General features: G+C 40.5%; 1 pseudogene; it reads left to right on the top strand.

Annotated features, from left to right (window-relative positions):
• The first annotated feature begins 2,209 nt into the window (after positions 1–2,209).
• Positions 2,210–27,075, top strand: part of LOC106025319 (NBAS subunit of NRZ tethering complex-like) — a 152,788-nt pseudogene continuing 127,922 nt past the window's right edge.

The raw sequence follows: 27,075 nt of genomic DNA on the forward strand, positions 1-27,075 counted from the left end.
CATTACTGGTAATTAAACCTAGGTACCACCAAGTTGCAGCTATGGGTCTTTTTTACTTTAATTTTTGAGACAGGGTCTTGCTAAGTTGTGCAAGCTGGCCTCAGATCTCTGTTTGTCCTGCTTCAGCCTCCCAAGTAGCTAGTGCTAAATACACACCATGACTTGTGGCCTTAAGTGTTAATATATTTTTAAAAGGGACCTGCTTTTCTACATAGAATCATGCTGTTACTATGTAGTTCATTTCATACTATTCACTTGTCCAGGTATACAGTAGGCTAATAGATTGGACAGTATTAGAGGTTTAATAAATCAGACAGCCGGGCGTGGTGGCTCATGCCTGTAATCCCAGCACTCTGGAGGCTGAGGTGGGAGGATCGTTGCGAGTTCGAAACCAGCCTGGGCTACAAAGTGAGCTCAAGGCCAGCCTGAACTGCATAGCGAGACCCCATCTCAAAAAAGACAAAAAATAATCAAACAGTTAAGACAGTGATTATCATATGATCAACATTTGGTGAATAATGTTGGTGACACCTGTATTAATCCATCAATTTCATTATATTCATAATCATAGAACTAATAATTAGCAGTTTATTGGTTCTTTTCAAATTGCAATTTAATATACCCCAAACTCATATGCTGTAAATGTTCAACTTCTGATTGGCATGTCTTACCTTCTGAAGAGTATTACTCAGAGTTACTTATATTGCTTTGTAAAAGATAGTGGCTTGGAAATTTTTATAAATTTTTGGACAGGGTTTTGCTGTGTATCCTCCTGTCTCAGCTTCCTGAGTGTTGTAATTACAGAAATGGGCCACCATGCTGGCTGCCTTGAAATTTTTAAAAATCTTTTTTTCTTTTTCTTTTTATAGTGTTTTTGTTATTGTTATAGTGTTATTAACTAGACTTTTGTGGAAACTTTTTCTTAATTTGAAGGGCACCTTTTCGTTTTTTGTGATCCTGGGAATTGAACCCAGACCCTTTGCACTGAGCTACATCCCAGCTCTGTTTTTGAGGTAGGATGTTGTTAAGTTGAGCAGGCCAGACTGGAGCTTGGTGAACTTTTGTCTCAGCCACCCAGAGTGCTGGGTTTCAGTTGTGCACCATCATGCCTGGCCTCCTCCCCCCACCCCCTGTACCGGGGATCGAACTCATGGCCACATGCTTGCCAGGCAGACACTTATGCTGCTGAGCTAAATCTCCAGCCCTTTTTCTTTTTTTAAAACTAAACTTCCAACTTGAAATGGGCTAAAATGTCCACTGACCTCTGCGAAGCAAGGATTTACGTGTGTCAGCTGTAGATTCTGGAATGTGTGAAACAGTGCCTGGTGTGTGTGATATTTATTAGTGAAAAAGTGATATTCCTTAAGTGTTTGTGGGCTGTTGGAAGAGCTGTACTTATAAAATTACCTTATAATGATCTGAAGTTTCTTTGTTTAAGAATATGTAGTATTTCAGGATGTTTTGAATGTATACAGTATAATTCGTTACTTTCATTTTAACGTAAGTTGTATACTTAGAAGATATAGGAAACAAGAGATCACTGATTTTTGTTTTATGAAGATGGTAGGTAATTAAAGAAAGTGAGGTAGTTTTAGCTAATACAAGGATTTGACATTTAACATTAAAAACCCTCTCAAGAAAGTACGAATAGAAATTTTATAACGATATTTGAAAGAAGGTACAATTCCTACTCTAAATGTTGCTGCCCATAATTAGTGTTTTTAGTTAAGAGAAGATGGTTTGGACATTTGAGCTTATGCTTTAATGGGAGGAAGAAGGTATAAGAAATCCCATTAAACAAATGCGTGGCTTAATGACTTTTTGGGGAGCAGCTTTTATGGAAATATGCGCGTAGAGTACAGTTCACTCATCTAAAGTGTACAATTCATTGGCTTTTAGTATATTCACAGGAGACAGTCAATTCTGGTTGCAGCTTTGTTACCCTGAAAAAGACACTGTACCCCTTCACCATCCCTTGTTACTGTGGGCCCAGATGTCAGGGAATTCCATTCTTCTGAACACCAGCCCCACTGAGAACTTGTGACAGCGTTCGTGTAAAGTGGTATTTTTGGTTCAGTACATGTGCAGATTAGACCCTGTGAAGTAGACAGCAGAGTCCTCTAGGAGGGCCCCTGTTTGTGTGTGCAGAGCATATTCACAGTGAAGTGGGGGCGCCGCACCCCAGGGAGTGGCGGTAACTGGGGTGGTGTCTGCTTACCCACAAGCTGTGCTCTGACTTTGTGGTTTTCATGCGGGACGGGATTTTCAAGATGAGCCTCTCTCCAGATGGGAGCCTGCTTGCCACCGTCCACTTCTCAGGGAAGCTGAGTGTCTGGGCTGTGCCGTCCCTGAGGCAGCTGCGTGCGTGGGAGCAGCGTGAGCAGGTGGGTCCTACCTTGGTGTGGTGCCACGTCCTATGTCACATGGCTGTCCTGCCCCGCAGGACCTCGTAGTGTTGGTTGGTAACACTGTAGGACAATGAAGGAGGCACACACAGGACAACCTGTGTCCAGTTCTAACTGACCATGCAGTGCTGTGTACTAGGTGTCATCTGTTCATGGCATGCACTCCTTTTTCTCCTTGACATTCTCAGCCTCCAGATGAAGGTGTGAAAACTGCAGCAAAGCCCACGTGGTCAGGGTTGCAGGCTCAGACCCTGAAAGGTTGCAGTTCTTTCCAGATCTTGCAGCACTAGTGGTGTGCTTACTTCATGCTTCAAGCAAGTTTCCTCCTTGTCTCACCATGGTGACGGGCACTGACATTGTGCAGTGTGTTGGAACGACAGGGTCGCGGGAACACATGACTTTGTTGTTCAGTAACGGAGAATCCATCTCTTTCGGGTTTAATTTACAGGGGGACTGAAAGGGCTGCTCATACAAAGCCCTGCAGTGTGCCTGGAGTGAAGTTTAAACAAAAGCTTTCCTTCAGCTTGGTGGAGCTGATTAGTTTGTGTTTGTGTCCTTGAAGGTGAATTCTCTCCCAGTGGTTCCAGATGTGACTTGGCAGGTAGCTTCACCATCTGTTGTGGGTCAGGCTTCCCGAATGCCTGGAGCAGGTCGGTGATGTAATAAAGACAAATAGTATGAGGCAAATGGTAGAGGAATGGAGGAAGTGGTTCTCCATTTTCCGACGCTTCACACGTTTCAGTTGATTCCTTAGGTGTTGGTATTCTTTTCACTTTTGTGACACTTTTGGAAGATTTCCCCATTGTAGTTCCTTTCCTCATTGCTGAGACAGAATGTCCAGCAGCCAATGTTAAAGGAGGAGGAGTTTATCTCAGCTCATAGTGTGTAGAGGTTCCACAGTCAGCTGGCTCTGCTGCTGAGTCAGCAAGTTGCTTGGCACAGGGGCATTGCAGGGAAGGAGCAGTTCATGGTGTGGCAGGGCAAGGCAGAAGGCAGTAATCCACAGCCACAAGCAGACTTGCCTTCTTTCTGTCCCTTGTATTCTATCCAGGCTACAAACCTATCAGATGGTGCCACCCACAGCCAGGGTAGAGGACCCTTAATCCCAGCATCACAGATCCTAATTCAGGCACCTTTGAGATTCCCCACCTATGACTGCCTGAGGCTTTGGGGACCATCTAGACACAAGCTATAACACCCCCTATTCAGTTGCTGTGTTATATCTCTCTCACTCACTGGACCTTAGTTGAAATGGAAGCAGTGATCCTGGGCCTGCAGCCTTGCCAGCCACAAACAAGGCACATCCCCTCTGTGCTGCAGTCAGAGTGGGTGTGACTAATGTCCTCCCAGCAGAAACGGAGCATTCGCATCTCAGAGCAGCTCAGTGCCCTGGCTGGGGAGGGGCTCTGCTGTACTCACAGGGCGTCTGTTCCTTAAGTTCACATCACTCATGCTCCCCAGGGTGTGAGATGTGCTTCAGACCCACATTCAGGAGAAAGCCATTGTCCAGTGGTGAATGGATCCAAAGACACCGTAAGTTCTTGGTTAGGAGTGTGGGCATGTGGCAGCACCCTGCTGTTCCTTCTGAATTACAGAACGTTTACATTGGTGTAGTGTTTTCAGGTGGCAAAACTCCAAAGAATAAGGGCGCTCATTGCTGCTCCCTGTTCTGTTTTCTTAAATTATTTTCATTCCCCTAAATGAAGTATTGATCAGCTTCTGAGGCACCTGAAGGTTACACTTGTGGACGTCCTCGGGTATTGTGCCTGTCCTGGGAGGGCTGTGCATAGCAGATTGATAAGCAGCCTTTGCTATTGGCTTAGGTTCTAGGGACCCTTGTTCACCCGCAAAGATTAGTTGCGTCTTGTGGTCCCTGTGGGCACACACTCAGCCTTTTTTATTGGTGAAGCCTTTTATTCTTTGTCATTAGATTTATTTGATACCATTGTGATTTCTCTTTATTGTCATTTATTGACTAGATTTTATAGTTGTTCTACTCAAAAAAACATAAAAACTGTTTAAAAATCTCGCAACCTGGGTGTGACTAAGTGAGATTTTGTCAGGAGCTTTACACACACCCCCAGGAAAGTACCAGGGTAGGAAATCAGGGATTTTCAAAGTGGAAAGATAGGCAACTGCTGTGTCCATCATGCCTCGGTGGTGTCTTCTGCACAGAGACTCCTCAGACACTGGCGCCCTTGGCCACTGAGCCGCCATCCCTGGCCTGATCGCTGATCCCCAGCAGTCCTCAGGTCCCGCATCCATTGTAGCAGCCAGTGTGTCCGTGGGGCAGCGGAGGCAGTATGGCTCTTGGGCTGGTGGTACCTCTCACAGGGAGTCTGGGGGATTACACAGAAGCTGCTCCTAAGCTCCTTGTGACTAGCGGTTTCCCATGAGATCCTGAGTGACCAGGAGGAAACAGCTGCCTGGAGTCATGGAGGGGGAGCCTTGGTTGCTGTCACCAAGGACACTTCCTGGGCCGTGGCCATGGTCCCCATCACTACCCAGCATGCCCTGCCAGTTCTAGCCTTGGCAGAAACTTTAGTCTGAAGTTGGGAACATGGAAGGTATTTACTTTTATCCAGTTTTCCCTAAGAACCCTGGGGCTGTGTAGTATCATGACACTGGTTCCCCTGTGCAGCTTCCATTCTCCCCGAGTCCTCCTCCCTGTTCCCCGCTGTTGTCCGACTCTCCTGTGCTCTTGAACCTGTGATTTGTTGTAAACACACCGTGGATGTTGGGACCTGGCAGTCACCTAATCTTAAGGATGTTTAAGGATGAGCATATGGCAAAGAATAAAGGACAGTAGACTAATATGGGATACAGTGGTCCAGGAAGGTCAGAGCTCTTGTGCCTCAGACAAAGATGTCTCTGAATTGTCCACAATTTGCTGGGTATATAACATTAGAGGTGTATAGAAAAGTGCAGGAATAGCTGAGGTAAAAGGCCACAAAAGAGAACAGGGCCTTGTGAAGGTGGATCCAAGACATTCCACGCAGCACAGTCTTCACCTAGTGAGAGAGTTCTTTAAGCTCTAAGGTTGGCAGCTTTTGCTCTGGAGTTCAGAGGCAGAGTCAGTGCCCACAACTGTTGTCATCCTGCCTTCAGAGGTGTCACAGGGTCACAGGTGCTACTGGCCTCTACCATGACCGTTGTCATAGAGTGTTCTGTGTCTGCATGCCAGCTGCTGGCTCTTTAAGCAGTTTGCTTGGGCCTGGGATAGACTCATACGTTAACAGAGAAAGCCAATTGATTAATTCTAAAGCCTGCTCAGTGCTGCCTCAGTGTGGTCTCCGTCACAGGATGTCAGCTTCTGCACACGCACTAGGTGCCTGCAGAACACTTGTCTCAGACCACTGCAATTTAGTGGGATGGAAGTGCATCGGAGTTTCTCGGGCAGTTTACAGAGTGTGCGTGCTTCTCAGCATCTCATTCCTTAATGAGTACTGTTCTCGCTTGGGTCTGCGTTATACAGCAAGAAAGCAGTATGCCGAATTTCGATGTCATGTCCCCGATTCGTATGCCCAAGCGCTTTCTGTGAGCAGGTGAAGGCATAAATGCACAGAGACATGTGGAAGAGAGCTGCTTTGTTAGGCTGGTGAGTGCCACCGTGTCCAGCACACACTTGCATCCCCACAGTGAGTTTAGGAACATTCGTTTATGCGTAGTGGGTTAGGAGTTACTTTTTGCTCACTCGTTTTTTTACACGGTGTTTTTGTTATTCAACAGTGTATAAAAGCCCAGGGATAAACCCTTTTTCTCAGTGGATGTAATACAGATTTCTTAGGCCCTGGCATATGTGTGCAGCTCCATGTGCCCTGAGCCAGGAAAGAGACTTGTGAAGCTGTCCTTGGTAAGCCTGTCGCTTCGTAATAGGGGTTGGGGCCCTTGGGATAGAGTGCACAGAGGTACCCTGAGTTTTCTAACTGTATCCTGGGAATCTAGCACATTAAATTGAATATTTTAGTTTGAACTTTATGTATTACTAAAGTCATGCGTGCTGTAGAATGGTCACAAAAGCTTATATACATAGCGGTTCTTTAAGATAGAATACCTTGTCCTTGTATCTGTGATGACATGGGATTCCTGATTTATGAACATGTGGGCTGTGAACTTTCACAGATATGAACGAACCTCACATTTACTCTTTTTATGCTTTATGTTGTGAAAATTTGCTAATCAAATGTTTGTATTTTCGAGACTTAGTGTATTTATGTCAAAGGTGTATTGTCAGACTTAGGAATGAATCCAACTTATAAGTGTTCTCCTGCAAAGGAACTCATCTGTAAGTCGGGACTTACTGTGATAGCAAATATAATAAAGTTCAGCTGCTTATTGAATCTCTACTTAGCTCTTGAGCAGGAAGAGTGGACAGTCTCAATTTTTGCCTTTAAGGTATTCATAGTTTGAAAGGGAAATGGTAAACAAAAGATTAAATAGCATGTTAAGATTATAAAAAGATAACTATCTCACTAAATTGCCCAGGCTTGGCTCGAATTTTAGGTCTGCCTGTCTCAGCTTCCCAGAGTGCATGGATTACGGGTGTGTGATGCGTCTCCTGGCTCAAGATTCCATTTTGATGCAGGGTTTCTGACTTTGTAAGCTGACTCTTTGTTTCAGAGTATCTACTCACAGTTGCTACATTTGGTCCCAGCTTTTATCTGGTATCTGAGGTGTCAGCATATGAGGTGACTGCAGTGCGACACAGGGCTGTCTCCTGGTGTCTGTTGAGTGACAATCTTTGGCTCAGGTGAGTGACTCGTTGTGTAAGGGACTCAGAAGTGTGGAGCTGTATGAGGATATGTGAACAGTGTCACATTGCCACTTAGCAGAGCCAGAGGTGTTTGTGTGTCGCGTCGCCGAGTTCCTTTACAGATGGAACTGAGCTAGCCGCAGCCTTTTCTGCCCAGGCAGGACTGAGGGGCTGGGCCGGCCAGGGGCAGAGCTCTGCATCTCTTGTGGCCTTGCTTGCCAGAGGCTGTGGTAATACATTCAGGACCTCAGCAGGTGGGGCGGAGCTGAGGACTCCCTGTAACTTTGCTGGAATGGTAAACACAGCTTGTCTGGCCATTCTTCGTGCAGTTTGCTGCTTTGTTAGTTTTTATAATATGCATTGTGCCACTGAGCATTTTCTCTGTAAAACCTAATGATTAAAGATGGTTGTGGAGGCACCTATTCTGATTTACTTCTATCCAGTTTGGGGTTGATTAAATACCTCAGCTTTCACTGTCAATATGAAAACCCATCTGGCCAGAAATCTGTGAGTGTTAAATTTTGTTCATGTCTGGAGTAGACTCACATTGCTTACATGATTTTCATTTCAAATATTTCTCATATGTTTGTATCTGTACATGTTGTGTTTGGCCTTCATTTTTCTCTAAGAAAGTTTATTTTTTTGCCTCTTCATACTTCTCTTCCCTGTTGGTATTTTCTCTCTACGCCTAGTAGGTGTTAGCCTAATTCTGCTGAGGGCAAGTTAGGGAAAGGGAAGCAGGAGGATGGCAGTTTCAGGAGTCGTCTGGGTGGCTCCCGCAGCTGTCTTCACACCTTTGGGAACTGTGAGCTCCTGGAGAATTGGCACAGACTGTGTCTCACCCATGGGCTGCAGGGTCGGTAAATATTTGTGGCATGCGAAAGCACAGGAAGTGTTTGGTTTGGGAGTGTTGGCGGCGCAGACTTCATTATATTTGGATTCTGGTGGTTCAAGACGTTCAGCAAATCCAGTCCTGTCCAGAGCAACACTACTGTCACCCCATGGCCTTCCCCGCTGCAGCCTCCTCTTGGAGCCTGCTATCCTGTGAGGCCTCTGTGGTACGTTTGACTTTGCAGACGTGTGGCAGTGGGGTATATTGGGGCAGAAGGCCCAATTGCTTTCCTTACCATTTTCCTAAGGGTCACGCCATGCTGCACACAAGAGACAAGAGCACGACTTGTTTGTTTAGTAACAGATGATTTTCTCCAGCTCACCTGAATGTAGAAGCAGAAGTTTTACTTTCCTGACCTGGCATCACTCCAGGCTGGCACCATGAGGGCATAAAACACTGTTCCCTCTCTATGCTGGCCAAGTACCATACATTGGGCGTCCTGTTCCCAGCCCCAGCAAAGCCATGAAGCCATGGGTGGGCTTCCTCACCGATGAACCCAGCACCCTTTGGTTTCTCCAGATAGTGGTTCTTCAGCTTGTTGCGTGGGATCCCTTGGGAAATTTCAGTATGCTCTGTGTGTCTTGTGCAAGGCTCAGTTGTTATTTTGCGGTTGTTGGGGAGGAGTCGGGATTAGGTTTCCTCCATGTGGCTGGTATGCTCCAGAATGGGTAAAATAGGTGCCTGGGCATTGTGGATGCTCATGGTTTGTGCAGGGGCAGTCACAGCCTCAGAAATTAATTTGAAAGAGCCTTGAAAATGACCAAGTAAGATACCAGTTTAGTTGATTGCTTTCTGTAACATGTACCTTATTGGATTCTAATTCTTTAAAACTTCATCTTTTTTTTTTTTTTTTTTGGTGTTTAAGTTAGAATGTCTCATTTTTTCCTTTGGCAGATAAATTGCCTTTCATTGAAACCTTTTTTTCTGGTAAAGTTTAAAGATTATGCCTTTGTTCTCAGGGCTAGCGCTAAGTGAGGTGCAGTAGTAAAGGTTGGGAAGTTTTTTTAGCTGATGGGAAGAAATAGATTTCCTGATGTTCTAAAGCATGAGCTATTAATAAGTTGGCAATAAAATATGTACACTTTCTGCATTAGATGACAAAGTACATTTTGGTTGATTTCTTTAGTTAAAATGTATTTCTTTTTTTTTTTTTTCCAAATCCATTTTATTTCAAGAGAAAAAAAAATAAAACAAAATTTCAAAACATACCAATCAGGGGGCAGCATACACGGTGCACTGTCATCCCCAGATCATTCACCCAGAGCGTAAGACATCTGCATACAATGTCCTCTTACCTCAATCCCACCCTTTTTAAAAATTAATCTATTTTTTTCTTACATTTTTTTTCAATTAAGGGAAAACTAAATTAAAAAATAGCAGGATATATTATAGTAACTTTAAAAAAATTTTATTTAAGGAGAAAAAAACAGAAAAAGAGTACAAGTTATACAGAATTTCAGAAAAAATAAACAGTCAGAAATCACTAGTTAATTACATATTGTCATCTTAGAAATAGTTGTTGAAGTTACAAAATTAAAGCATATAGATGGGACTTTCAAACAGTGAGACTGCAAACAGTTTTGTTCAATGATCCAACAAAACTCAGTAATATGGTTATCTATCTTATACACTTAAATATACATGTAGTTGGGGGCTGGGGATTTAGCTCAGCGACATAAGCGCCTGCCTTGCAAGCAGGCAGTCGTGAGTTTGATCCCTGGTACTGATAAAAAAAAACGAAACAAAATATATATATACATGCAGTTATATCCTTTAGAGCACTTTCTTTTCCTTTCTTTTGTACAATGACAGTTACACATTTTGGGTTTTATTACTCCCACAGTTCTTATTACTTTTTTTGAAGAGAATAAAACCAACTGTGACGTTACAAAACAGAGTCTGTCAAATCAAAAGGATGGACATAATACATACTGTAAAAACAAAATACAAAGTGGTCTACATTGGTTACCATAATGCCTCTTGCTATCTTAAAAAGAATTGCCTATATCATCAGTTATAATAAAATTGAACAAAACAGTAAAGAACAAAACCTTAAATATTGGAGACATTACAGGACTTCAAAAGAAGATAGTAGTCAACCAGAATGGGCGTCATAATGAATCCTATTGTCTTCAGTTGTTGCCTATATCCTCGAACTTGGTAATATCAAGCAAGACAGAATAGAGGAAAATCAGTCAAAACAAGATGGTGAGAGCAATACAGGGTTTCAAATCAAGTTAATAGGAAATCAAAGTGGGTTACTATAATATATCCTGCTATTTTTTATTTATTTTTCCCTTAATTAAAAGGATAAAAATGAAAAAGTAGATAATAAAAAGGAGATTAAGATAAAAAAAGAGGGCATAACAACAATACAGCGCAGATCAAAACATAGCCATTTAAGCAAAATAGTGTTTCACCACAAGATAATCTCGACATAAAAGTAGTTCCCATAGTGTCTCTTCCCTTAAAATCTTTGGGTATAATTTCGTATACTGTAGCATCAAACATATCATGACAATGTAAAACTGTTCAAGAGAATGACAGTATTACAGGGTATTTAGAATCAACTAACAGAAAATGAACAATGGTTTCTGTATAATCTCCTTGTCTATAAAAGTTTTTGTTTATATTATCACATATAATAAAATCCAATAAGATACAAAAGGTTAAAATTAAAAAATAGCAGGATATATTATAGTAACTTTTTTGTTTTTCTATTAACCTGATATGATCCCCAATATTGCTCTCCCCATCTTGTTCTGTCAGATTTTACTATATTCTGTTTTGTTTGATAGTATCAAGTTTGAGGGTATAGGCAACCACTTTGAAGGCAATAAGATTCACTAAGATGCCCATTATGGTTTGACTATTACCTTCTTTTGAAATCCTGTAAGGTCTCCAGTGTAGGTTTTATTGGTCTTGTTCTGTACTGTTTTGATCAATTCTAATTATACCTGACGATATAGGCAACTGTTTGAAAAAATAGCAAGAGGCACAATGGTAACCATTTTAGATCACCTGATATTCTATTTTTACATCATGTACTATGCCCATCGTTTTGTTCTAACTGACTGTTTGTTTAGCCACGTTAGGTTTTATTCTCTCCAAAAAAATAATAAGAATTGTGGGAGTAAAAAAACCCAAAAAGTGTAATTGTTACTAAAAAGATAGGAAAGGAAGGTGGTCTAAGGGATATAGCTGCATGTATGTTTGAGTGTGTAGGATGGAAATCCATATTACTGAACTTTTGTTGGATCATTGATCGGCACTGTCTGCAATCTCATTGTATGAATGTTCACTTTACATGCTTTAATTTTATAATTTGGACAACTATTTCAAAGATGACAATATGTAACCTACTAACTAGTGATATCTTACTGTATTTTTTCCTTGAAATTCTGTATTATTTGTACTCTTTTACTGCTTTTTAAAAAATTTTATTTCCTTTCTTTTTTTTCTCTTTAAATAAAAATGTTAAAAAAAGATATCTGCATTCAGTTGTCTGAACAAGCACAAATCTTTCTTTTCAACGAACTCAGAGAAATCAGCAGTATAACTACTTTAACTACTTTTTATATACATGTTTATACATATATAATACATATACCTGTATTGTTTCTTTCAGCTTCTTACATTACTGAGATAAAAAATGTTGATTTATCTCACTTATGAGTGTGCATCCATTTACCTATAAAAGTCTCCAGTTTGCCATTCTTTATGGTGGAGTAGTATTCCATTGTATAAAAATACATTTTTAAAAATTCCTTCCGCAGTGGGCATTTAGGTTGTTTTCAAGATTTAGCTATTACAAATTGTGCTGCTATAAACATGGATGCATGTGTATCACTGTGGTATGATGTTTTTTAATTTTCTTGGGAAGATACCTAGAAGGGGGATAGCTTGTTTGAACAAGACCTCTAGACCTAGTGTGTTGAGGAATCTGCACACTCATTTCCTCAGTGGTTGTACACAGTCTCCACTCCACCAACAGTGAAGAAAGGTTTCTTTTTCCTGACAACTCCTCCAGCATTTGTTATTGGTTGATTTCTTTGATAATAGCCATTCTTTCATAGGTAAGGTGGAATCTAATTTGTATCTCTTGAATGCAACATGTGAACATTTTTTCACATACTTATTTGCTGTTTGTATTTCTTCACCTGAGAAGTGTATATTCATCTGAGATGCTCATTTTTTGGTTTTTAAATCTGGGAGGATTGATTTTTTGAGTTCTTTGTAAGTTCTCTATAGTAATCCTTTGTCTGGTGCAGCTGGCAAAAATTTTTTCCAACATTGTGGGTTATCTCTTCACTGTTGGTGGTTTCTCTTTTGCAAAAGCTTTTCAATAGGGTGAGATCCCAGTTGTTGGTTTGTTTTGATAGTTCCTGTGCAATCTGGGTTTTGTTCTTTGCCTACACCAATGTCTCCAAGAGTTTTACCTACTCTATCTTCCAGCAGATTTAATGTTTCTTTTATAATATTAAGATCTTTGATCTATTATGATTTTAGCTTAGTACATGGTGAAAGATATGGGTCAAGTTTTAATTTTTGGTGTGCGTAGAGCCAGTTTTTCCAGCTATCTTCCAGTGAATGTGTTTGACACCTTTGTCAAAGATAAGGTGGCTTAGTGTGTCTGGAGTTGTTTGTGAATCTTTCAATCTGTTCCATCGATCTTAGGGTCCGTCTATTTGTTTTGCCAGTATCATGCTATTTTTATCACACTTTGTTAGTATAATTTCAAGTCAAGGATTGTGATGCCTCCTGTCTTGTCTTTGTTGTCCAAGATTGCCTTTGCTGTTCTAAGGACTCTTTAAGTTCCAGATGAATTTTAGGATTGTTTTCTCTAATTCTGTGAGATATGCTATAGGAATTTTTTTTTTTGTCTGTTTCCTTTTTATCGGTACCAGGGATCGAACTCATGACTGCCTGCTTGCAAGGCAGGTGATTATGCCACTGAGCTAAATCCCCAGCCCCTGTTATAGGAATTTTGATTGGGGTTGCATTGAATTTGTATAACAGTTTTGGAAGTATGGCCATTTTCACTGTATTGGTTCTTCCTACCCAAGAGAATGGGATATCTCTTAGTGCTGATTAATATCCTCTTGTTTTGAAGTCCCATCAAGCTTTTGTTCTTCTGTCTTCATCGGTTTTAACGTGTTGTATCTTATTGGATTTTATTATATGTGATAATATAAATAAAAACTTTTATAGACAAGGAGATTATACAGAAACCATTGTTCATTTTCTGTTAGTTGATTCTAAATACCCTATAATACTGTCATTCTCTTGAACGGTTTTACATTGTCTTGATATGTTTGATGCTACAGTAATATGAAGTTATACCCAAAGATTTTAAGGGAAGAGACACTATGGGAACTACTATTATGTTGAGATTATCTTGTGGTGAAACACTATTTTGCTTAAATGGCTATGTTTTGACCTGCGTTGTTTTGTTGTTATGCCCTCTATTTATCTCAATCTCCTTTTTATTATCCACTTTTTCATTTTTATTCTTTTAATTAAGGGAAAAATAAATAAAAAATAGCAGGATATATTATAGTAACCCACTTTGATTTCCTGTTAACTTGATTTGAAACCCTGTATTGCTCTCACCATCTTGTTTTGACTGATTTTCCTCTATTCTGTCTTGCTTGATAGTACTAAGTTTGAAAGTATAGGCAACAACTATGAAGACAGTAAAATTCATTGTGACACCCATTCTGGTTGACTATTATCTTCTTTTGAAGTCCTCTAATGTCTCCAATGTTTTGGTTTTATTGGTCTTATTCTTTACTGTTTTGTTCAATTTTATTATAACTGATGATATAGGCAATTCTTTTTAAGATAGAGGCATTATGGTAACCATTGTTGATCACCTTGTATTTTGTTTTTACATTATGTATTATGTCCGTCCTTTTGATTTGACTGACTTTGTCCTGGTATGTCACATTTGGTTTTACTTTCTTCAAAAAAAAAAGTAATAAGAACTGTGGGAGTAATAAAACCCAAAATGTGTAATTGTCATTGTACAAAAGAAAGGAAAAGAAAGTTCTCTAAAAGATATAACTGCATGCATATTTAAGTGTATAAGATAGATAACCATATTACTGAGTTTTGTTGGATCATTGAACAAAACTGTTTGCAGTCTCACTGTTTGAAAGTCCCCTCTATATGCTTTAATTTTGTAACTTCAACAACTATTTCTAAGATGACAATATGTAATTAACAAATGATTTCCTACTGTTTATTTCTTCTGAAATTCTGTATAACTTGTACCCTTTTTCTGTTTTTTTTCTTTTTTCTCCTTAAATAAAATAAAAAAAAAGAGAGAGAGAGAATGGGATATCTCTTTATTTTCTAATATCTTATTCAATGTGCTTTTTCAGAGCACTGTAGTTTTTAATGTAGAGGTTTTTTATACCCTTTGTTAGATTGATTCCTAGATATTTCATTTTTTCTGTGTGTGAAAAGTGTTGTTTCCCTAATTTCTCTTTCAGTGAGTTTGTTTTGTGTACAGGAAGACTATGATTTTTGAGTGTTGACTTTGTAACCAGCTATGTTACTGAATTTGCTTATTAAATATAGTAGTCTTTTGATGGAGTTTTTGGGGTCATCTACGTAGAGTTTCGTATCATCTGCAAATAACGATAGTTGAACTTCTTTCTTTTCTATCTTTACTCTTTTTCTTTCTCTTGTCTAATTGCTTCTGCTAAAGTTTCCAGGACCATGTTGAATAAGATTTGAGACAGTGGACATCCTTGTCTTGTTCTTCATTTTAGAGAGGAACAAGCTTTCATTTTTATCCATTTAGTATGGCTTTTAGCAAATTGAAATAAAGACCATCTGTTCCAATTTTCTGTGTTTTTTTTTTCTTTTATCATTAATAGGTGCTGAACTTTGTCAAAAGCTTTTCTGTATCTTTTGAGGTGATCCTATGATTTTTGTCCTTGGCTCTGTTAATATAGTATATTACATTTATGGATTTATATATGTTGAACCATCCCTGCATCCCTGGGATGAATCCCACTTGATCATGATGTACAATCTTCTTGACAATTTGCTGCAGTCTGTTTGCCAGTATCTTATTGAGGATTTTTGCATCAATGTTCATTAGAGAAATTGGCCTGTAATTCTTTTAGTTGGGTACTTCTCTGGTTTTGGTATCAGAGAATTAATGCTTGCTTCTAGGAATATATTCAGAAGTATTGCTTCCTTTTCAATTTCATTAAAGAGTTTGAGAAGTAGTGGTGTTAGGGTTAAATTTCTTGTAGAATTCAGTAGTGAATTCTTGTAGAATTCAGTAGTGAATCAGTCAGGGCCTGGCCTTTTCTTTGTTGATAGGTTTTTAATTATATCTTTGATTTGTTTTATTAATACTGGATTATTCAAGATTTTTATATCTTGATTCAGCTTTGGTAATTCATATGTATCTAGGAATCTGTCTATTTCTTCTGTATTTTCCATCTTATTAGAATATATGTTTTCAAAGTAGGTATAGATGATTTTCTGGATTTCTGCAGGGTCTGTTGTGATTTCACCCTTTTCATTCCTATTTGCATGGATTTGAGTCTTTCCTTTTTTGGATAAGATTGGTTAAGAGTTTGTCAGTTTTATTTAATCTTTCAAATAACCAACTCTTTGATTCATTGGATCTTTGCTTTTTAGTCTCCAGTGTGTTAATTTCTGCTCTGATCTTTATAATTTCCTTCCTTGTATGAGGTTTTGACTTAGTCTTTTTTTGTAGAAGTTTAATATTTATATGTGCTTGCACTGTTTTCCTGATGTAGGTATTTAATATTATAAATTTTCCTCTTAAGATTGCTTTCATTATGTTCCACAAGTTCTGATATGATGTATTATTATCATTCAACTGTAAAAACTGTTTAAGTTCTTATTTAATTTCAGCTGTGACCCATTGAAGGGTGCAATTAATTTCCATGTGTTTATGAGGTTCTTATGGTTTCCTTTGGCATGTGTTATAGATTAAAAACTGGCGGTCAACTTAACACCAGCGGAATTAAATCACCATGATGCTGAGCATAGATGTTCCACCTGAGGAAAGTTGCCAGCAAAAATAGAGACATGGAGAAGAAGAGAGGCATTGAGGCAATGAGGCATTGTGGGTTTCACTAAGTGTTGATGTTTCAGCTGTTGGTTCTCCTGGAGGAGTTCTTTCCTTTACATTGAGTATTGCTTCCTGGCTCTGGAGGGGAGGAGGTATGCCACTTAATCTCCAGGACAAACTTGTGCTGACTTCCTGGCATCAATTGACTGTGCTTGTTGTCGGAGGAGCTCGGGACCTCTGTGTTGCTGAGGATGACTGTGGTGCTTTTCAGGACAGCTTTGGTCTTTGTTTTGAGCATGACTTCTTGCCTCCAGCATAGAACCTATCAACCTATCAGCACAGCTCCTTCAACTCCTTCAACTCGCTTCCTTTCTAGCTTCCACTGCTGACCTTTGGGCCTTCCCAGCACGGATTGGTAAAAGAGACTGGTGTGGGTCCTTCTTTTGGGCTCTAGACCTCCAGTTGGACTTGTGGGAGGCACTGTCATGCGTTCTGGGTCTTCATGTGGACTCATGGAAGACATTGCTGTGGGATTCAATTGGTTGAATTGGTTGAATATTTTATGTCTTTGGTGTTGTGGATAGATTTCTTACAGTTTCTTATGTTAACTCTTGGGTGAACGTCATAACATAATATTATAAATTCCATGTCCTGATTTTAATTGTTCTCTGCACAGCCCCTGACTGCAACAGCATGGATTTCCAAGCTTATTACACTATGGTCTGATAGTATGCATGGGATAGTTTCAATTCCTTTGCATTTACTTAAGCATGTATTATGAGTCTGTATTGTGCATTTTGGAGAATATTCCATGTGCAGCTGAGAGGAATGTGTATTCTGATGTTGTAGGGAGGAACACTCTAGAGATATCTACTAAGTCCATTTGTTCAAAAGTTTGATTTAGTTCTAATATCTCATTATTGATTTTTTTTTTGTCTAGTTGATCTATCTTTTTGTGACAGTGGGGTATTGAGGTCTCCCAAAACAGTTGTGTTAGGGCTTGATTTTTCATGTCCATTAGTAATTGTTTTATATAGTTGGGTGCACTAGTATTTGTTGCATATATATTTGTGATTGTTATCTCTTTCTCTTGGATTGTTCCCTTCACAAGGATGTTGTGATTTTATCTCTCTAAATCTGTCTTGGCTTGAAGTTCACTTTGTCTGCAAATAGAATAGCTACCCCTGCTTTTTTCTGGATTCTGATTGCATGGAATATTGTTTTCCATCCTTTGAATTTCAGTCTGTGAATTTCTTTTTGAGTTAAATGTATTTTTGTATGTGGCATATTGTTGGACCTTGCGTCGTGATCGTTCTACCAGTCTGTGTCTTTTGACTGGTGAATTAAGACAGTTAACATTGATGGTTATAACTGAAGGGTATTGACTTCTCCTTGTCATGCTGTTTTCCTGATGCTGGCTCTCCCCCTTGCTCTTATTTGTTTGCCTTCCCTGGTGTATTCCTTCTGTTGGGGTTCATAGAGGTATAGTCCTTTTTATCTCTTCCTAGAATGTCCTTCAGAACATTTTGGAGTGCTGGTTTGGCGGTCGTAAATTTCCTCAGATGTTCTTTGTCATGAAAGTATCTTATTTCTCCCTCAATTTTGAAACAGTTTTGTGGGTACATCAATCTGTGTTGAAAGTTGTTTTCTTTTAGAACTTGGAGTACTTCACTCCAAGCTCTCTCTGACTTGAGAGTTTGTGTTGAGAAGTCAGCTGTGATTCTGATGGGCTTTCCATTATAAGTGATTTGTTTCTTTGCTCAACAGCTTTTAAGATTCTACTCTTGTGTTCCCAGTTTCTGGAATCTTGACTATGATACGCTTTGCTGTAGTTTTTTTTTGATCATGGCTAATTGAAGTGCTGTATGCCTTACTTCCTTGTATGTTAAATTCTTTTTCTTTACCAAGAAAATTTTCTGCCTTGATGTCTGCAAACATTTTTTTAAAAATGTCATTTGTGGTATTTCCTACTTGTTCACTGACTTCAATTAATCCTGTTATATCCTTCTTTGTTTCATCTAGCAGCTGTTGGATTGATTTCTCATGGTCCCTTGCTATTTTTGAGAAATCTTTCTTTTTCTGGTTACTAACTGCCTATCTTCAATGTCTGAGATCCTGTCCTCACATTGTCCTAATTTTCTTTAAATACTTTCAATGGAGTTTTTATTCTTCTGGATATCTGCTTGAATCTGCTTTATGGATTTCATTTCTTTCCTATGCTGAGCTTTTCTTAAACTCAACTATTTTTGTCTGTGTCTGCTCTAATGTTATTAAGCATAGTGTGTATTTTGGTAATCTCTGTAGTTATCTGAGAGATTATTTCTGATTTCGTTTTTTCCAGAGCCTCATTCAGTTGCTTTGTTTTTACTACTTTAGGGATGCCCCGTGGCAGATTTTCATACTGTCCTACCTCATTGTCCCCTGGATTTGCCTTTGGTGAACTGGATGCCTGGAGTTGTATTTTGTTTAGTTGTCTTTTCATTTCTTTTCTCTCTCTCTCTCTCTCTCTTTTTTTTTTTTTTTTTTTTGTCTTTCTCCTTTTTTTCGGTATCGGGGATCGAACTCACGCCTGCCTGCTTGCCAGGCAGGTGCTTATGCCGCTGAGCTAAATCCCCAGCCCCTCTTTTTCTCTTTTAATTCCTGGCATGATGTTTGTAAGTTACCTATGATGGGTTGCTTTTTTGGTAGTATTTACAACCGTTAGGTGATGACTACGTCTCTGAGGTATCTTCTAGGTGTAGCTGGTTTTGGGTTTTGGATCTGTTAGAAGATCTTACCGCTTCAGTTTGTTGGGGATGAAGTTGTTGCTTGTTTGGCCTAGTCTCGGGTTCTGTGGCACTGTGGCACTGTATTTTCTGTGACCCTTAGTTAATCTCAGTCATGGAATACCAGGACCAACCATGTCAGTTTTGGCTATAGTGGTACCAGTAGCATCAACACAGCCTAGAAAACAACAGACTGAGCTCACCCTTAATTTGCCACTTTTAACTGTATGGACTAGACTTGTGATTATATCACAAAATGTAAAACCAGAAAGTTACATGCAGTATATAAGACCTTCATGTGTCAATTTTGGCCTTGGGCATTAAATTTAAAATGCATTAAGGAGAGAATAGAGAAGTGGGAGAAAGAGATTACAAGTAAAGTTGGAGGATGAAGACTAAAGGAAAAAAGATGGAAGAGATAAAAGCAAGAACAGAACAGAACCACACCCACAAAGAAGTTAGGAACTCCCGTTCACTCATATAAAACAGTGAAGGAGAAAGAGGGAAAAAACATGAAAAGAAAAACAAACGATCTACTTTCAGGATTTTCTCAGATTTCACTAATAGACAGCCTGTGAAGACAGAGTCCGGAATCATGCTGATCTCTCCCAGCAAGCCAGCAGTAGCTTTTTGGCAGGTTAGCGGGTAATCTCAGCAGGCCTGTCCTGAGACCAGACACATTGTGTTCACTGCTGTCTGAGCAATTACTGAGAGTCTGAGCCTAGCTAGGCTCTGCTAGATGGAGCTGGCAGCAGTTCTGGGTTCTGAGCTCAGCTGGCCCATCTCCAAGAGCTCCCGGCCAATTGCTGTCTCCCATGGGAGAGAGCCAGCCAGTGCGGTCCTCCATGTCCACTGCTGCATCTCTCTACAGAGGTTTCTGGGGTTGCCAGCATCACTCTCACCATGACTGTGTGTCTGCAGGTTCAAACCGTTCCTCTCATGCTGAGTTCTGTCTCAAGCAGAAGGTGTTACCAGCTGCCACCTTTTTCGTGGTGGAAGTGTTTCTTTTCATTCTTTCTGTGAGCTTTAGTTTGCCCTTCAGATTTTTCCTGGATTCAGTGGACCCACATTCCTCCTCCTTGTTTTCCTTATGATGCTATATTCCAGCGTCTGGATGGCTGCTCTCAAAGAGGCTGTTTTCTGTGCTGTTTTACTGCTCCACCATCTTGGTCTCCTCTCTGTTTGTTTTCAAATGTATTTCTTTGTATAACATGTTAAGTATTTGTAGTTGATAGTAATTGTATATATGTATAGGATACGTTAGTTATGGTGTGAAACTTTAGTACATGCATGTAGTGTACAGTGATCAAATTTATCATATCCTAGCTCCCTGAATATTTGCCACTTCAGTGTTGAGAACCTGTGAACTCGTCTCTTGTAGTTTTTTTATAAAATATGTAGTAAGTTGTTACAAAGTACAGCAACCCTATTGGTGACCCTTTTTTATTGTTTTGTGTTGTCTTTTTTTTTTTTTTTTTGTCTTTTTCCTTTTTATCGGTACCGGGGATCGAACTCACGACTGCCTGCTTGCAAGGCAGGCGCTTATGCCGCTGAGCTAAATCCCCAGCCCTGTGTTGTCTTTTTTAGAGTTAGATTTCAACTAAATATTCAGTTTTTTTTACTGGTCTTTCCTCATAGTCTTTCAGCTCTGGAGATGAAGTAAGGAACATTAAGCCCGGGGGTGTCTGGCAACGGTTTAACCTCTATCGCTGTACAAAATTGGAGAGATATTGTCATATGCTTGTTTTTCTAAAAGATGAATATAACCCTACATTGGGCAAGGTTAGAGTGTAAATGAATTCAATTTGAAAAGTGTATGTTGTATGTGTTTTATATAGTAAAGCTTCAGTCATAGAAAGTTGAAGGTAGAATGCAAGTTGGCTTGTTGAGGCTCTGAGTGTGCAGTGTTGCTCAATTTACACGGAGGAAAGCTTGGTGTGCATAGCCCATGCTGGTTCATAACCACACAGCTGCCTGCTGTGGGGTGTGTGTGTGCATAAAATGAATTTTTTCTGCACCCTTCTTACATTTGTATTAACTGTCTAGTTGTGAATTTATTGTTCTTGTACCTGTTATTTTCTTTCTAAAATTGAATTGTAATTGCTGCTCTGAAAAATTTTTTAAGTGCAAATGCTTTTCTAGACTGGTATAGTGAGGAAGATTTCCATTAGTTGAAAGGTAGAGATCATTGGAATGTATCAACTGTGTGTGCTGTTATTTTATTTTTTTTATTTTTTATTTTTTTGTGCTGTTATTTTAAAAATTCCACAAGTCTTGATGATTTTGCCACAGTTTTCTTATTTAGCTGACCCAAGAAGTCACTGCATGTTTTCATATTTAGCCAGGCTATGATGACCTTAATCCAGATTGGAGGCTGTCAATTGAGAAGAGAAAAAAAATAAAAGGTGAGTTGTAAGAAATACAATCATTAAAACCTTAAGGGACTTCTCTTATATGAGGTGTCCTTTAGATGATATAAAAAGTCTCCCAGATACTTTTGCTTTACTTTAGAAGAAGAACTTAGAGTTCACAGGGCCAGAACTAGGAATAGAGCCAGGGTTCTGATTTTAGAGCTTTCCCAAGGCTGAGGCAGATCCCATGGGGCCAGCTCTGAGGTAGCACGTGGAGGTTAGAATTTAGAGCATGTGCCCAAGGGAGCTAGCTGCAAGAGAATCATCACAGGGGACCTGGTGAAGTTTTCTCTGGGTGGGAGGAGGTTAGAGTTAGGCTGGTAGGACAGGTTAAAAAGTTTATCTTCATTTGGGGCTGGGGATTTAGCTCAGCGGCATAAACGCCTGCCTTGCAAGCAGACAGTTGTGAGTTCGATCCCTGGTACCGATAAAAAGGAAAAAGACAAAAAAAAAAAAAAAAGTTTATCTTCATTTGTGAAATGCTGTGCTTTCAAAATGCACTCATTTTATTGTTTTGTTGTCTTTTTGAGAGAGGGTTTCGCTATGCAGTCCTGGCCTTGAATTCACTTTGTAGCTCATGCTGGCCTTGAACTTGCAGCAATCCTCCTGCCTCAGCCTCCTGAGTGCTCAGATTATAGGTGTGTTCCACCATGTTCAGAAGTCATTTAATCTTTATAAATAGGAAGAATAAAGATTTGCACTTAAATAAATTGTCATTTAATTAGTTATAACCAATAAATAAAAACTTCAGGCTTACAAAGGGTTATTTTGAGTATTTTAATTTTTTTTTTTTTTTTTTTTTTTTTTTTTTGTCTTTTTGAGATGGTCTTGCTATGTAGTTCAGGCTGGCTTTGGGCTCACTTTGTAGCTCAGGCTGGTCTTGAACTTGCAGCGATCCTCCTGCCTCGGCCTCCTGAGTGCTGGGATTACAGGCCTAGCTTTAATTTTCTAATTTTGATGAAGGGGTCATTTTTCTTTTTTTTGTTTCTCCCCTCTTCTCCCCTTCCTTCTTTCTTTTTTGATGCTAGGAGTTAAATCCTAGCCCATTGCATGCTAGGAAGTCTATTTACTGCTGAGCTACCACCCCAGCCCCAGGATCACATTATTTTAGGTGAAACCATCAAAGTTAAATTTCCCTGAGTTTTTCTGTGTCTCCTATGAAATCAGTGATAGTCACAAATTTCAAAATATACATTGTATTTTAAAATTTGAATTTAAAAAGCACTGAAAATATTGATTATTGTCATGTATATCATGTTCCATACTTTGAGCTATCTGCTTTTGTTAAATGGTCATCCAAAATATTCAGGAAGACTTTTGTGAAAAGTAGTAATTTCTCAAAGCGGAAGCTGAAATGAAATTAAATGACTCTCCTCTTCCTTCCTACTTTCAGGGATGTAAGCCCAGGAGCATTAGTATGCTCTGGAAATTGCTCATTTATATGAATTAGCTTGGCTTTTGTTGGGAGAAAATGGTGTTATGGTGTTCGTTTTTTTTAAAATAATGAGTTATTTTCATGGTACTAAGTTGCAATGCAAAAATATCTTTCTCCTTAGTTTAAATGTATTTTAAAATTTATAGTTTATTGTATGCATTGTCTGTGAACCATTATGCACCCTTTGTAGGGCAGCTAAGGTAAAAAAAAAGTGCAGTAAAATTATGATAAATATTACAGTGTTTCCTGTTGAATTTTTCAGTTTGGGGTACTGTAATTCATTTTAATCTCTAAAAATTCTTTATTGATCTTGAATAGCTTTTCTTTGTAAGTTAAATGGTTGGGAGGAACTCAGCCCTGGCAGCTGTTACATACCTGTGTTATTTTTTTTAGAAGATGTAATTTCTCTCATTGTTTGTCTGAAGGTGACTGATATTCAGTTCCTAAAACCTTTTGTAACCTTTGTGTACGCGCAGTTCATACACACCTGATTTTAACTTACCAACTTGAACATGGTGACATGTGTCTTCCCTGAATAAATACCTTTTCCGGATTTTTTGTTGTTTTTGCGAGGAGGAGGACTGCGTTTACCTCTGTGTCCCTAGAGCTTTGTACTTTGACTCTAATTGCCAGCACTTGGATATTCTTTCAGAGAATTCCTGTGCCATTTTGTGCCTCTTTCCTAAATAAAAATTTGAGTGATTACTTCAGTTTTATTTTGTCTCATTATTTTAGATAGCTTTAGGGCCGAAATAGTAGGGTGAGTTTGGACTAAGTTGATCGTTATGTTAAATGTGCTGTCTTTATTTAAATGCCTGACTTTTCTTCCATTAGATAAAGAGTCCTTTTACCCACTGATAGATGTCAGTTGGTGGGCAGATGGTGCTGTGACTCTGGCTCGGTCCTCCAGGACTGTCACAGTTTCCTCCGTGAAAACTTTGAAGAATTTGCTGGGAAGATCTTGTGAGTGGTTTGAACCATCGCCCCAGGTCACTGCTGCCCATGATGGGGGATTTTTAAGTCTGGAGGTAAGGCTTTCTCCTTGAGAGTAAATGCATTTGCTCCCAGATCTAAGTAGCTCACTTATTTTAGTTGTCTCATGATCTGATCCTGTCTTTAAAAACAAAAATCTCTGATTGGAATGGGTTAAAAAGAAAAATTTAACAACTTAAAAAGAAAAATTTCATTGTGTGGTGAATTTTGAAAAAAAATTGCATTGTAAGAAAATGAAGAAAAAGCATTTCTTTTACTGAAATGATAGATTTTCTCCCTAGATTAGTTATCTTAAAATGTGGGCTGGTGTGCCCTGTTTCAGGTGTTGCCTCCTGTTCATTTTCTTAAACTGTGATACTTTTTGGTTCTTGTGGGAAGAAAAACTTGTTTATTGTGACAGAAGGCTTGAAAATAGCGGCTGGTTTTTAGGTTATGCTTTGGTCTTTTAAAGTTTTTGCCTTTCATAAAATCCTCTGTAGCTTTTATTTCAGCAACATAGACTGACAAATACTTTTTTATCGAGTTTCTCACCAAGTCTAAAGGTGCTCTTTAAGGAGAAGTGGCTCAGTACTCTGAGCTGGCTGTGGTAATCCTGGTGTGCAAGTTATCTCCAGCAGCCAGGCATTCAGACTGGGAGAACTTGGTGACGTGGTTAGCCGTCTGCTATTCTTGGAAAAGCAAATAAATCCTTGCACATCCATTCCCCAGATAGATGAAAAGCATCATTTTATTTTTCTGCAGCAAATATAGCAATTTCAAAGGTATCAGAAATTCACATTCTGGGCTGCTTTGTCAGGACTGTTACAGGTAATATTTTCAGGCTGGTTGTAACCTACTAAGACTGTTGCTTAGTAGGTTTTGATTTTGGAGTCGTGGAGCTGACCCTTTAGTGCATGTTTCTGGAGCTCTCTATGGACCTTCATTTCAGAGTTCCTTTGGTTTCCAGCATGAGTCACAAGGCATGAGGCGAAGCACAGGAGAATTAAAAATGCTGTTGTCATGAACTCTGAGAGGCTGACGTTAGCTCCTCCCTGTTCATTTCACATTTTTCTTGTCTATCCAGTGTGAGATTAAACTTGCACCCAAGCGCCCTCGTTTGGAGGTGAGAGCAGGAGATGAAGATGACGGGGAAGAGGATTCCGACTCCGAGCATGGAATGTCGGCCAAGGCTCGCTACTTTGGTTACATAAAGCAGGGCCTTTACCTGGTGACGGAGATGGAGCGATTCGTGCCTCCGCGGAAGCGGCCTCGGACCATTACAAAACACTATCGTCTGGTGAGCCCGCGTGCCACCACCCCCGAGGAGCTGTTCCAGAGGAAGGTGAGGCAGTGTCTTTATGGGGATGAGGAGGCATTAACGAGGATGTGTGGTTACTGATGCGGTAGACACCCTAATATCACAGTGCTTTTGAAACTGATGCTGGCGTTTGCACCTGAGTAATCAAAATCAAAACAGGAGCAAAGAAGAATTCATGCTGGCATATTATCTGTCTGTCCTTAGGCAGTCCCCTTACCTGTGTCAAGCATAGCAGCCTGTTCAGGTTCAGATGGTGAGGGCAGGTCTGCTTCCTAGTTGGGGGCTTTCTTGGGAAGCCAGCACTGCCACTGCCTTGGTGCCCGTTGTCTGTGCCTTTCCCGTAGGGCTCGAGGCACTCCTGGCACTAGTTTGCTGTTATTGGACTCTGAGCAAGAGCTTTCTCCACAGATCCCTCGTCTGACAGTGTTAAGTGAGCGCTGATTCATCTACTCCTCAGTGCGTGTGAGCTGTGGATGCCATAGTGCACACAGGAGTTCATGAGTGCTGAGTGTGAACTCATCTGTCGTGTCACGTGGTGGCCCTGTGGCTCCCTGAGCCATATGACACTCCTGTGTGTTTTGTCTAAAGATTGAGAGCGAAGAGTATGAGGAAGCCTTGTCTTTGGCTCACACCTATGGCCTGGATACGGACCTCGTCTACCAGCGGCAGTGGAGGAAGTCAGCTGTCAATGTTGCCTCTATTCAGAATTACCTGGTAATGTTGCGTCTTTTGGCTTGGGTTTTGTTCTACAAGTTCTGTGGTGAGGACTTCACAGATGCAAGAGCTTGTGCTCATCTGGGAACATGCTTTTGTCAGGAGCTATTGCTCTGCAGCCTGACTTTGTAGCTAAAGCTGTTTGGACAGTTATTGACAGACTGAGCTTGGCCCAGGCTTTTCATGGTGTGTCGGGGTTGTGTCCAGCCAGGCCCAGCCAGGCCCAGCCACAGTTTCCCAGGTTGCAGTCAGAGATGGGAAGGGTAGTGAGTTGCCTACTGCCAGGGTACCATGAGTGGAACTTATGGCTGAGAAAACCCCAGGACTGCCACAGGAACCCAGCTGCTGCTCAAGGCTCAGGACGCAGGAGCCGGGCCAGCAGGAAGATTGCTGCTCACTGGCTGGCCAGGCTGCCCACGGGATTCCCGGGAAGCAGTCCACCCAGGGTACCCCTGAGCCTCAGTGGGAAGTGTAGCTGCAAGAGAAAAGGGAAGTGAGGAAGTGGTTCCGCCTTATATGTACACAGGTTACCACCATCCCACCTTCAGGGCAGGTGTAGCACTCACAACATGTCCTGGCCCTCCTTTGCACAGAGGGGGATATTTACAAATTAAGAGCCCTGGCTCCCTGCTGAGTCTCAGTTAAACTTCTGAAGTTCTCAAGTTGACACAGTGTATCAACAATAACAAATGGTTGGTTGTTATGCTAGGGCAAAGGAAGCAGGGGGGTTGTGGGGAAAGGGAAAACACAGACTGTTGTGCCGGACTTGCATAATCTTATGTTTCATCTAGGACAGTGAGCTAAGTGCATGTCCTCAGTGCACAGCATTTCCTGAAACACAGTGAAGGACAGTATGGGCTCCTGAAGGAGCTGAGAGCTGCCAGGAGAGACAGCAAGAAGTTTCAATTGGGGGCACATTGAATTCGATGAACTAAATAGGCAGTTAGGAGTAAGAGCACAGGCCAGTGACTGTGAAGAGGGACAGGAGGGGCATAAGCACAGTCTTCGCTGTGGAAGAGCTGAGAATCTTTCCGATGAGACAAACTTCACACTTAAATGTGTAGAGATCAAGGCAAGGAGATTGCAGACGAAACTCTGGGAGCTTGGTCAGGTCGTGGGCAGTGTAGACCCAGAGAGGGGAAGGAAGGCTTCCAGGCAGGTGTTCAGACCGGAGGCTGAGATTCGGTCTAGGCTTCTGCGAAAGGAGAGAGGAAGGGCCCCTCCCCCTCAGCTGTGTCTGCCAGGTGCCGTGATGGCGTTCTCCATGGGCATCCGGTGCACATGGAGTCTGGAGCCTCTCACTGCCCCTGCTTGCCCCTTCCTATTGACCCTTCAGCCTCAGAAC

This window comes from Cavia porcellus, unplaced genomic scaffold (assembly GCF_034190915.1).
Source record: "Cavia porcellus strain 051 isolate PalLab524CR breed Dunkin Hartley unplaced genomic scaffold, mCavPor4.1 scaffold_8, whole genome shotgun sequence".
Lineage (NCBI taxonomy): Eukaryota > Metazoa > Chordata > Mammalia > Rodentia > Caviidae > Cavia > Cavia porcellus.